We start from the raw sequence: 8,286 nt of genomic DNA, 5'->3' as shown, positions 1-8,286 counted from the left end.
CTCTCTAAAATCTGTGGAGCCTTGGTGACGTGGCAATTTGATGGTATGACATGCTAATATGGCGTTCTTATTCCAATTTAGATGATTATGTGGCAAGAGACTTTTCAATTATCATTTTCAATTTATTAATTACCTTATTTTGTTGCGTAGTCTTAATTATCCAACCAACCTGCATCAATTAGATTTTATGGCATTAGTGTAACAATCCAATTTAATATTAATAGGATCAGAACAAAATAATTTTATTGAGCCTAAATGAGATTTTTTTTTTCAATCAAAACCTGTATATTGTATTCGTGTATCAACCGATCTATATTGTTTATCGAGAGGTTAACATAACTCTGAACCTCCTGAGGATGATCCTCCATCCACATTTTTTCCTCATTTACAAGTAAAGCAAATTTAGCAAGACTATGTGCAACACAATTACAATTTATGTTTACATATAAAACTTTCCAATGCCTTCTATTTTTCGAGACATCATTCATATCTTTTATCATTTGGCCATGCCATTCCTAACACACTTCTTTACCGTTAACAGCTTTAACCACAGAAAAAACATCACCCTCCAATTGCACCTCATTGAAACTCAGTTCATCACACAACTTCATAGCTCTCCATAATGCATAAACTTTAGCCGACGCAGGATCAGAAATGTTCAATTTAGAGCAGCACAAAGAGACCAAACTTCACCACAGTTATCTCTAATTACTACCCCAATCCCTCCTCTGTTCTCATTTATCTTTAAAGTCGCGTCCCAATTAACCTTCACAACCTCCCCCACAGGTGGCTTAATTCACCCTACTGCATTGGCCACTACTCACCTGACATCTCCCTTGCTTATTTTGTGCCTATTGAAACTCAGTCAAGCAAACAACAACTTGGTTAAACACCTCATTAGGTCCCTCGAACCCGATATCAAACACCAAGCCATTTCTCCTCAACCACAGTCTTCTTAGCACCACAACCATCACTTCCAACTGAGCTTGAGGCAGCTTTGAAATCCCTTCATACCAGAGTTCGAAAAAATCCTTCTCACTGCTTGACCACTTCTGCACTGGACTCCTTTCACATGCCCAGACATCACTTCCCCACTGCAACTCCACAAGGCATGACAAACTGTTTCATCACATCTCTTGCACATTGGACATAAAGCTTCCTTTATAACTTTCCTTTTCATCAAATTTTTCATTATAGGAAGAGAATTTGTAATAGCCTTCCAAACAAAGACCTTTACAACCCTAGGAACATTAAGCTTCCACAGTTTTTTCCATCCCTCATCTGTTATGCCAGAAAATTCATCACTCTCCCTTCTTTTCCTATTTACTTGTACATGATATGCACTTCTCACACTATACATACCATTTTCCGTGAAAGCCTAAATTTGTTTATTAGGAAGACTAGAAAAGCTAACAGATAGCTTGCACACAATATCAACATCATCTTTATTAAGTACTTGCTTAACCAACTCCACATTCCACCCACTATTTCCATCATCAAGAAGTTCCTTCACCTTTGCCTCAGCTTGCAGGATATTCACAGGAGATTGAATTTTAAAAGTTAAAGCCTTTGGTACCCATTTATCCTCCTAGATCTTGATGCTCTTGCCATCCCCAACTCTCCATATCAACCCTTCTTTCAATAGATCCAAGGAGTCCTGCAGACTTCTCCATATAGCCGAGGGCTTAAACCCTAAATAAGAATGCAGTATATCTGTGTGTCTAAAATATTTTTCCTTGAGAATCACCTCAGTCATAGAGTGAGGATTCATCATCACCCTCCAACATTGTTTTGCAAGAAGAGCTTGATTGAAAGCTTCTAAATCTCTGAATCTCATACCCCCATCAACTTTTGATAACCCCATCTTGGACCAACTCCTTGTCTAGATTATGTTCTCCTTCTACTTAAAACCCCACCAAAACCTTGCCATTTAAGATGCTAAATTCATGACAAAGCTTCTTATGCAGTCTAAAAGCACTCATATAATAAGTAGGAATGGCTTGGATAACTGCCTTTAGTAGCATCTCCTTTCCTGAGGGAGACAAAAACTGGTTTTTCCAGTTACTTAGCTTCTTCCATACACGATCTTTGATACTACAAAAAGACTAGTATCTGGACCTACCAACCATAATTGGAAGCCCTAGATACTTTTCACAGTTATTTTGTATTGAACCCCACGGTCCTTCACAATACCATCCCTCGTATCTGCACCAACTGTTGGACTAAACATAATTGTAGTCTTATGCTTATTCAGACTTTGACCAGATGTCTTCTCATAAAGCTCCAATATCCCACTCATTTTCTTCCATTCTTTCCAAGTGGTTTTTCCAAATATTAAGCAATCATCTGCAAATAATAAGTGGGTCAGTTTCATCCTCCCTCTAGCTACTGAAACACATTTCAACTCGTCTCTTTCTCTTACCTTTTCAAGTAAGGAACTTAATCCTTCTACACAAAAAAGGAAAAAATGAGGAGACAATGAGTCTCCTTGTCTTAATCCCCTTGTAGGAACAATGTTGTCGCCTAGCTTTCCATTAACAAGAACAGAATAAGACACTGATAAAATGCACTGCATAATCAAACCAGTCCATCTGACCCTAAAACCCAGCTTCCTCATGACTGCCTCCAGATACCCTCATTCCACCCTATCATTGGCTTTACAAATATCCAACTTCACTACCATACTCCCCACCCTACCGGTTTGCCTGCACTTCATCGTATGCAACACCTCATAAGCTGCTATAACATTATCTGAGATCAACCTCATAGGGATAAATGCACTCTGAATTCTTGATATAACCTCATCCAGTACCCTTTTAAGTCTATTAGCAAGTATCTTAGCAATAATCTTGTATAAGACATTGCAAAGACATAGGCCTAAATTCATTCACATTTTTTGGGTCACTCACTTTAGGAATCAGTGCAATAAAAGTCTGGTTGATAAAGCCTTGCAAACTGCCACCATTCAGAAACCCCAACAGACCTTTACTAACCTCATCCCCCACCACATGCCAAAAGGACTGAAAGAAACATGCCCCAAAACTATCAGGTCCTGGGCCCTTCAAAGCTCCCATCATTCTCAAAGCCTCTTCATCTCCCTCCCTTACAAAATCTTTTTCAAGAACATCATTCATAGAAGTTGTCACCCTAGCCTCCAAAGCCTTTACACACTCATTAATTTCTACTATGGATGGCTTTGCACTGGTATAAACCTAAGAGAAATTATCCCTGAAAGCTGCAGCAATACCCTCCTCACTCTCCCTCAAAACTGCCTAACCATCCAAAATAGAGACAATCTTGTTCCTTCTCCTTCTTTGATTAGCACACTCATGGAAGAATGTAGTATTCTTGTCCCCCATGTACTAATTTCTTTTTGCTTGCTGCTTCCATTTCACATCCTCCTGCTAAAGTAACAAACCAACCTTTTCTACAAATTCTTCAACTCCCACATATTTTTTTGACATAAAACCCCTTGTACCTCCTTGATTTTCTTTGTAAGCTGCTCAATCTTCATCCCTCTCCCTTTATCTCTCCCTTTGAAACAGGTTACCAAGGAACCACTACAAAACTGTAATCTGGTCTGGACTCTCTTGAGAGGTTTTGGAATTAAGTGCCCCTCCTCCCATCCCCTTCTTATCTCTTGCTCACACTCCTCTTGCTTAATCCAACAGGCCTCAAATCCGAAAGGGAATTGCTTCCTCCTCCTTCTTTGCTCACACTCATTAATAGAAAGTAAAATAGGAAGGTGGTCAGAACACCTCCTAGACAAAGCCTCCACCCTCATCTCCTCAAACATAGACCTCCACTTTTCATTCACAACAAACATGTTCAATCTCTCTTTTGTAAAAGACTGGTCAGAATGCTTATTTGACCAAGTGAAAGCATTCCCTTAACAACCAATATCACCAAGCCCACAGTCCTCCAAAACTTCTATGAACATGTTAACCTCACTTTTAGCTCTCTTTTTACCTCCCACCTTCTCATTATGCCTTACAATTTCATTGAAATATCCCCCCACACACCAAGCTACATAATTAAAAGGCATCAACCTCCTCAACAAGTCCCAGGAGAGACCTATTTTCCCTATCTCAAGGTGGCCATAGAAGCCTATAAAATTCCAATCCCTACCATCCCTCTCCCTTTTAACAATCATACTTATATGCCAGTTTGAATAGTTAACCACTTCCACACCTTTCTCATCTCTCCAGAGCAACACAAGACCACCTCGCTTCCCAACATAATCCACAACAAGGCATTCCTCTACGCCTAATCTTCTTTGCAGTCCAGCTATTTTACAAGATCTGGCTTTTGTTTCACAAACAAAAACCAAAATGGGCCTCTTTTCCTTAACCATAAGGCTAAGATCCTGAACTATCCGAGAGTTCCCGATCTCTCGCCAATTCCAACATATTATTTTCATAATGCTTGATGGTGCTGTTCAACAGCCACCACCCATAGTATGTCATCAAAACAGAGCACATCATCACTATCTCGTATCTCTTTTCCTTCCACCATCATTTCACAATCATCCCCAACAGACTCATAGTTTCTTTTCAACAAAGAATTTGAACTAGGAAGCTTACATGACTCAAGCCTAGCTCTAGCCCTTCTCTTCCATCTGGATGATCTTTTGCTTTATTGGTTCTATTCCACAGCATTGGAACTCAATCTCTCTATCAGCATCTTCCTTTCCAACACAACTTTCTAAACATCAGACATGCTCGCATTGGTACCAGGCCTCAAACCCTTCACCCTTTGATCCTGCACTTGAGACTTCAAAACCAACTCCTGAGATTCTAACAGATTAGAATTCTCATCACTCATCTCCTCACCCACCTTAACTACCTCCTTTATTTCTCCCCTTTGAAACTCCTCTCTCGTCTCCACATCTTCTGAATTTTGAACAGAATGTTCGCCCCTCCCCTCTCTTTTTTCTTTCACTCTCTGCTCCCCACCCTTGACACCTCATTTTCTAGCTTGAGGCAAAGCTCTAAGCTAGACACCATGCTGACCAGCATTCCCTTCATGCTCCTTACAACCATCCTTCTCGTGGACAATTCTTTCACAGCTAAAACATAACCTAGGCAGCTTTTCAAATTGAAAAGGCACCCAATTTTTCTTTCCATCCACAATAATAGTTCTACCTCGAGCAACAGGCCTTCTTAGGTCACACTCCAACCTCACACTAAAGCACCTCCCCAAGCCGAGCCATCCTCCTGCACTTCAACCTCCATAACCTCCCCCATCGATCTTCCAATTGACTCCCCCATCTTCTTATTCATACAACTCAGAGACAAATTCAACATCAACACCCATAGGCAAGCATGATCAAAATCAAGCAGGCTAGGTTGCGTTTAACCATCAAACTCTTTCAAGACAAACATATGACTATCAAGCAGCCATGGACAGCCATCAAGAACCTCCAGCTTATCCCTTCGATTAACAAACATGATAACAAAGCAATTACCTCCAATTTCTTGAAACTCTAATGGCTTCCCGACCTTCCAAACTTTCCCCACCAGACTTCTTTCTCCCTTCAATTTCATTGAACTGAGCATTTCTTGCCGAATCTCAATCAGGGAATCCTCCTCATCATTCAGCTTCAATCTCCTCCATACTTCCTCCATTTCCTCCATCGTAGTACTCTACTCACATTCGCAAGCAAATAAATTCTTCCTTCCTTAGTAGAGGAAGAAGACTAAGCACTTCTCCTCAAGTCGCTTTCCAGAGCAGGAAGAACGGTTGAGAGAAGACTATGATTTGATACCTACCTACTCAATTATAAAATTCCTTAAATTAGATTTAATGGGCCATTCTGGACAAACTCAAAGACTATATAATTTATTAAAGTTGGTTAAGAATTTTTAATTAAACCCAAAAGTTTGTTTTACAGCTTGTTGAGGTTCAGTGAATGAGTTTGGATGACTCTAACATACCAATATTTTTTGAAAGTTCAATTGAGTTTTATCATATAATTTTAAATAGGTCACGGGCCCAATATTTATTATGATGGATTATGAAATTTGATTATACTCAACAATTTGGTTAAAACACATTTAATATTCATTGAGCACTTAGGCTCATATTTATTGGATAATAGGCTCAATGACTTATTTAAAAGTCCAAGAGTACTTTTTGGACAACTTGTGCTTACTTTGGACTCAGACCCGATCAATTAGAATTTGTTATTTGACTTGGCCTACAAAATTATAGACAAGTCTTGAAATTTGGTTAGACCCATTAAATGGTCCAACCCACTTACTAATGGGCTAAGCCTATAAAAAAAGATCTAGCTTATGTATGTGTGTGTATGGGTAGAGACCAGCCTAAGACCAAAACCCATTAAAAAGCTGAAGCTCATTTCCCATTAGATTCATATTAAACTCCCCCATGAATTATGTGAGGAACCTCCATCTTCTCCCTACTATTTACAAATATATTGAGATATTCAAAGTATCCAAACCGACCACCCCAAGTGTAGATTTGGGATTACGGATATTGATTACTTAGGCCATGTCATTTTTGGCATTGGAGTGAAGGCTGACCCATCTAAAATTGCCTTAATGGTGGAGTTGCCTATACACATTTCTTTGAAAGCATTGAGAGGATTTTTGGGCCTTGCGAATTATTATAGAAAATTAATAAGGCACTATGGATCTATAGCAACCCCATTGACTGTGTTGTTGAAGAAAAACTCATTTGTGTGGATTGAAGAGTCAACCAAAGCCTTTATCTAGTTGAAACAAGCTATCACTCAATCTCCTGTCTTGATAATTGGTTTTTCTAAAAGCTTCACAATTGAATGTGATGCTTCTAGGGTAGGCTTGGGGGCTATGCTTATGCAGGAGGGTCAACCCATTGATTTTTACAGCAAGGCTTTGAATGGAAAGACTTTACTATTATCCATATATGAAAATGAGCTTTTGGCCCAGGTGTTTGCAGTCAGTAAGTGAAGACCATATTTGTTAGGGTAATCCTTTAAAATGAAGATTGATCAACAGGCTTAGAAGTACTTATTGGAGCAAAAGGTGGGTACTGAGACCCAATAAAAAATGGTTATCGAAGTTGATGAGTTATGAATTTACCATTGACTATAAAATGGTGAAGGATAATAAAGTTGCAGATGCACTTTCAAGGAAGGCTAAGGAAGAAACAACTGCATGGCTCTCATATCTTTTCCAACTCCACTGTGGATAGAGGAACTAAAGCAAAGCTATCAGCTGTCTCCCAAACTAAATGACATTTACTCCCAACTCTAGCAAGCTCTAGGTGATCCAAAGCATTACTTAGTGCAAAAGGGTCTATTGTTGAGGAAGGGAAAGATGGTTATGGTTCCTACTTCACCATTCAAGGCTAGCATACTACAAAATAATATACACCATAGTCCATAGGTAGGGCATGTGGGCTATTATAAAACACTGAAGAAGACCAAGTTAGATTTCTATTGGGAGGGGATGCGCAAGGATGTTTAAAAGCTTGTCAAGGAGTGTGATGTGTGCCAAGCTAACAAGTATGAAACTCTTCATCCAATTGGATTACTGCAGCCACTGACTGTTCCTAGCTCTCCATGGTCGGATATTTTCATGGACTTTATTGAAGGCCTCCCTCTCTCAAATGGGTTGAGTGTGATATTCATAGTGGTGGATAGACTTACAGAATTTGCTCATTTCTTCCTCTTTCACATCCTTATACGACAAGTAAAGTGGCTCAAATAATTTTTTTTTAGTCTTATGGGAATGCCCAAATCCATTGTTTCGGATAAGAATTCAATATTCACCAACTACTTTTAGAAGAGGTTTTCATTTACAAGGAAGTTCATTGAATTTGAGTTTTGCTTATCACCATCAGTCTGATGGACAAATTGAGGCATTAAACAAATGTTTGGAGGGGCATCTAAGATGCTACAACAATAACAAGCCAAAGGAGTGGAGCCAGTAGATTCCTATCGTTGAATGGTGTTACAACACCACATGTCACTCTTCAATTAGGGTTTCTCCTTTTGAAGCCCTCTATGGTTATCCTCCACCTAAGTTGCTCACTTACATTCCAGGGACTACTGTTAATGCTACATTGGATCAGTAGTTGAGGTCAAGGGAGCAGCCTTTGGCACTATTAAAAGAGAACTTGCACAAGGCCTAGCAGAGAATGGAAATGTTTGCAGACAGGAAAATGATTGTGAGGAGCTTTGAGGTGAGAGAATGGATATTTTTTAGGCTCCAACCCTATAGACAAAAGACATTTTCAATGCACCATAACTTAAAGCTCACTCCAAGGTTCTACAGTCCT

The sequence above is a fragment of the Juglans regia genome, chromosome 1, assembly GCF_001411555.2.
Source record: "Juglans regia cultivar Chandler chromosome 1, Walnut 2.0, whole genome shotgun sequence".
NCBI lineage: Eukaryota > Viridiplantae > Streptophyta > Magnoliopsida > Fagales > Juglandaceae > Juglans > Juglans regia.
This window is presented reverse-complemented; position numbering follows the sequence as displayed.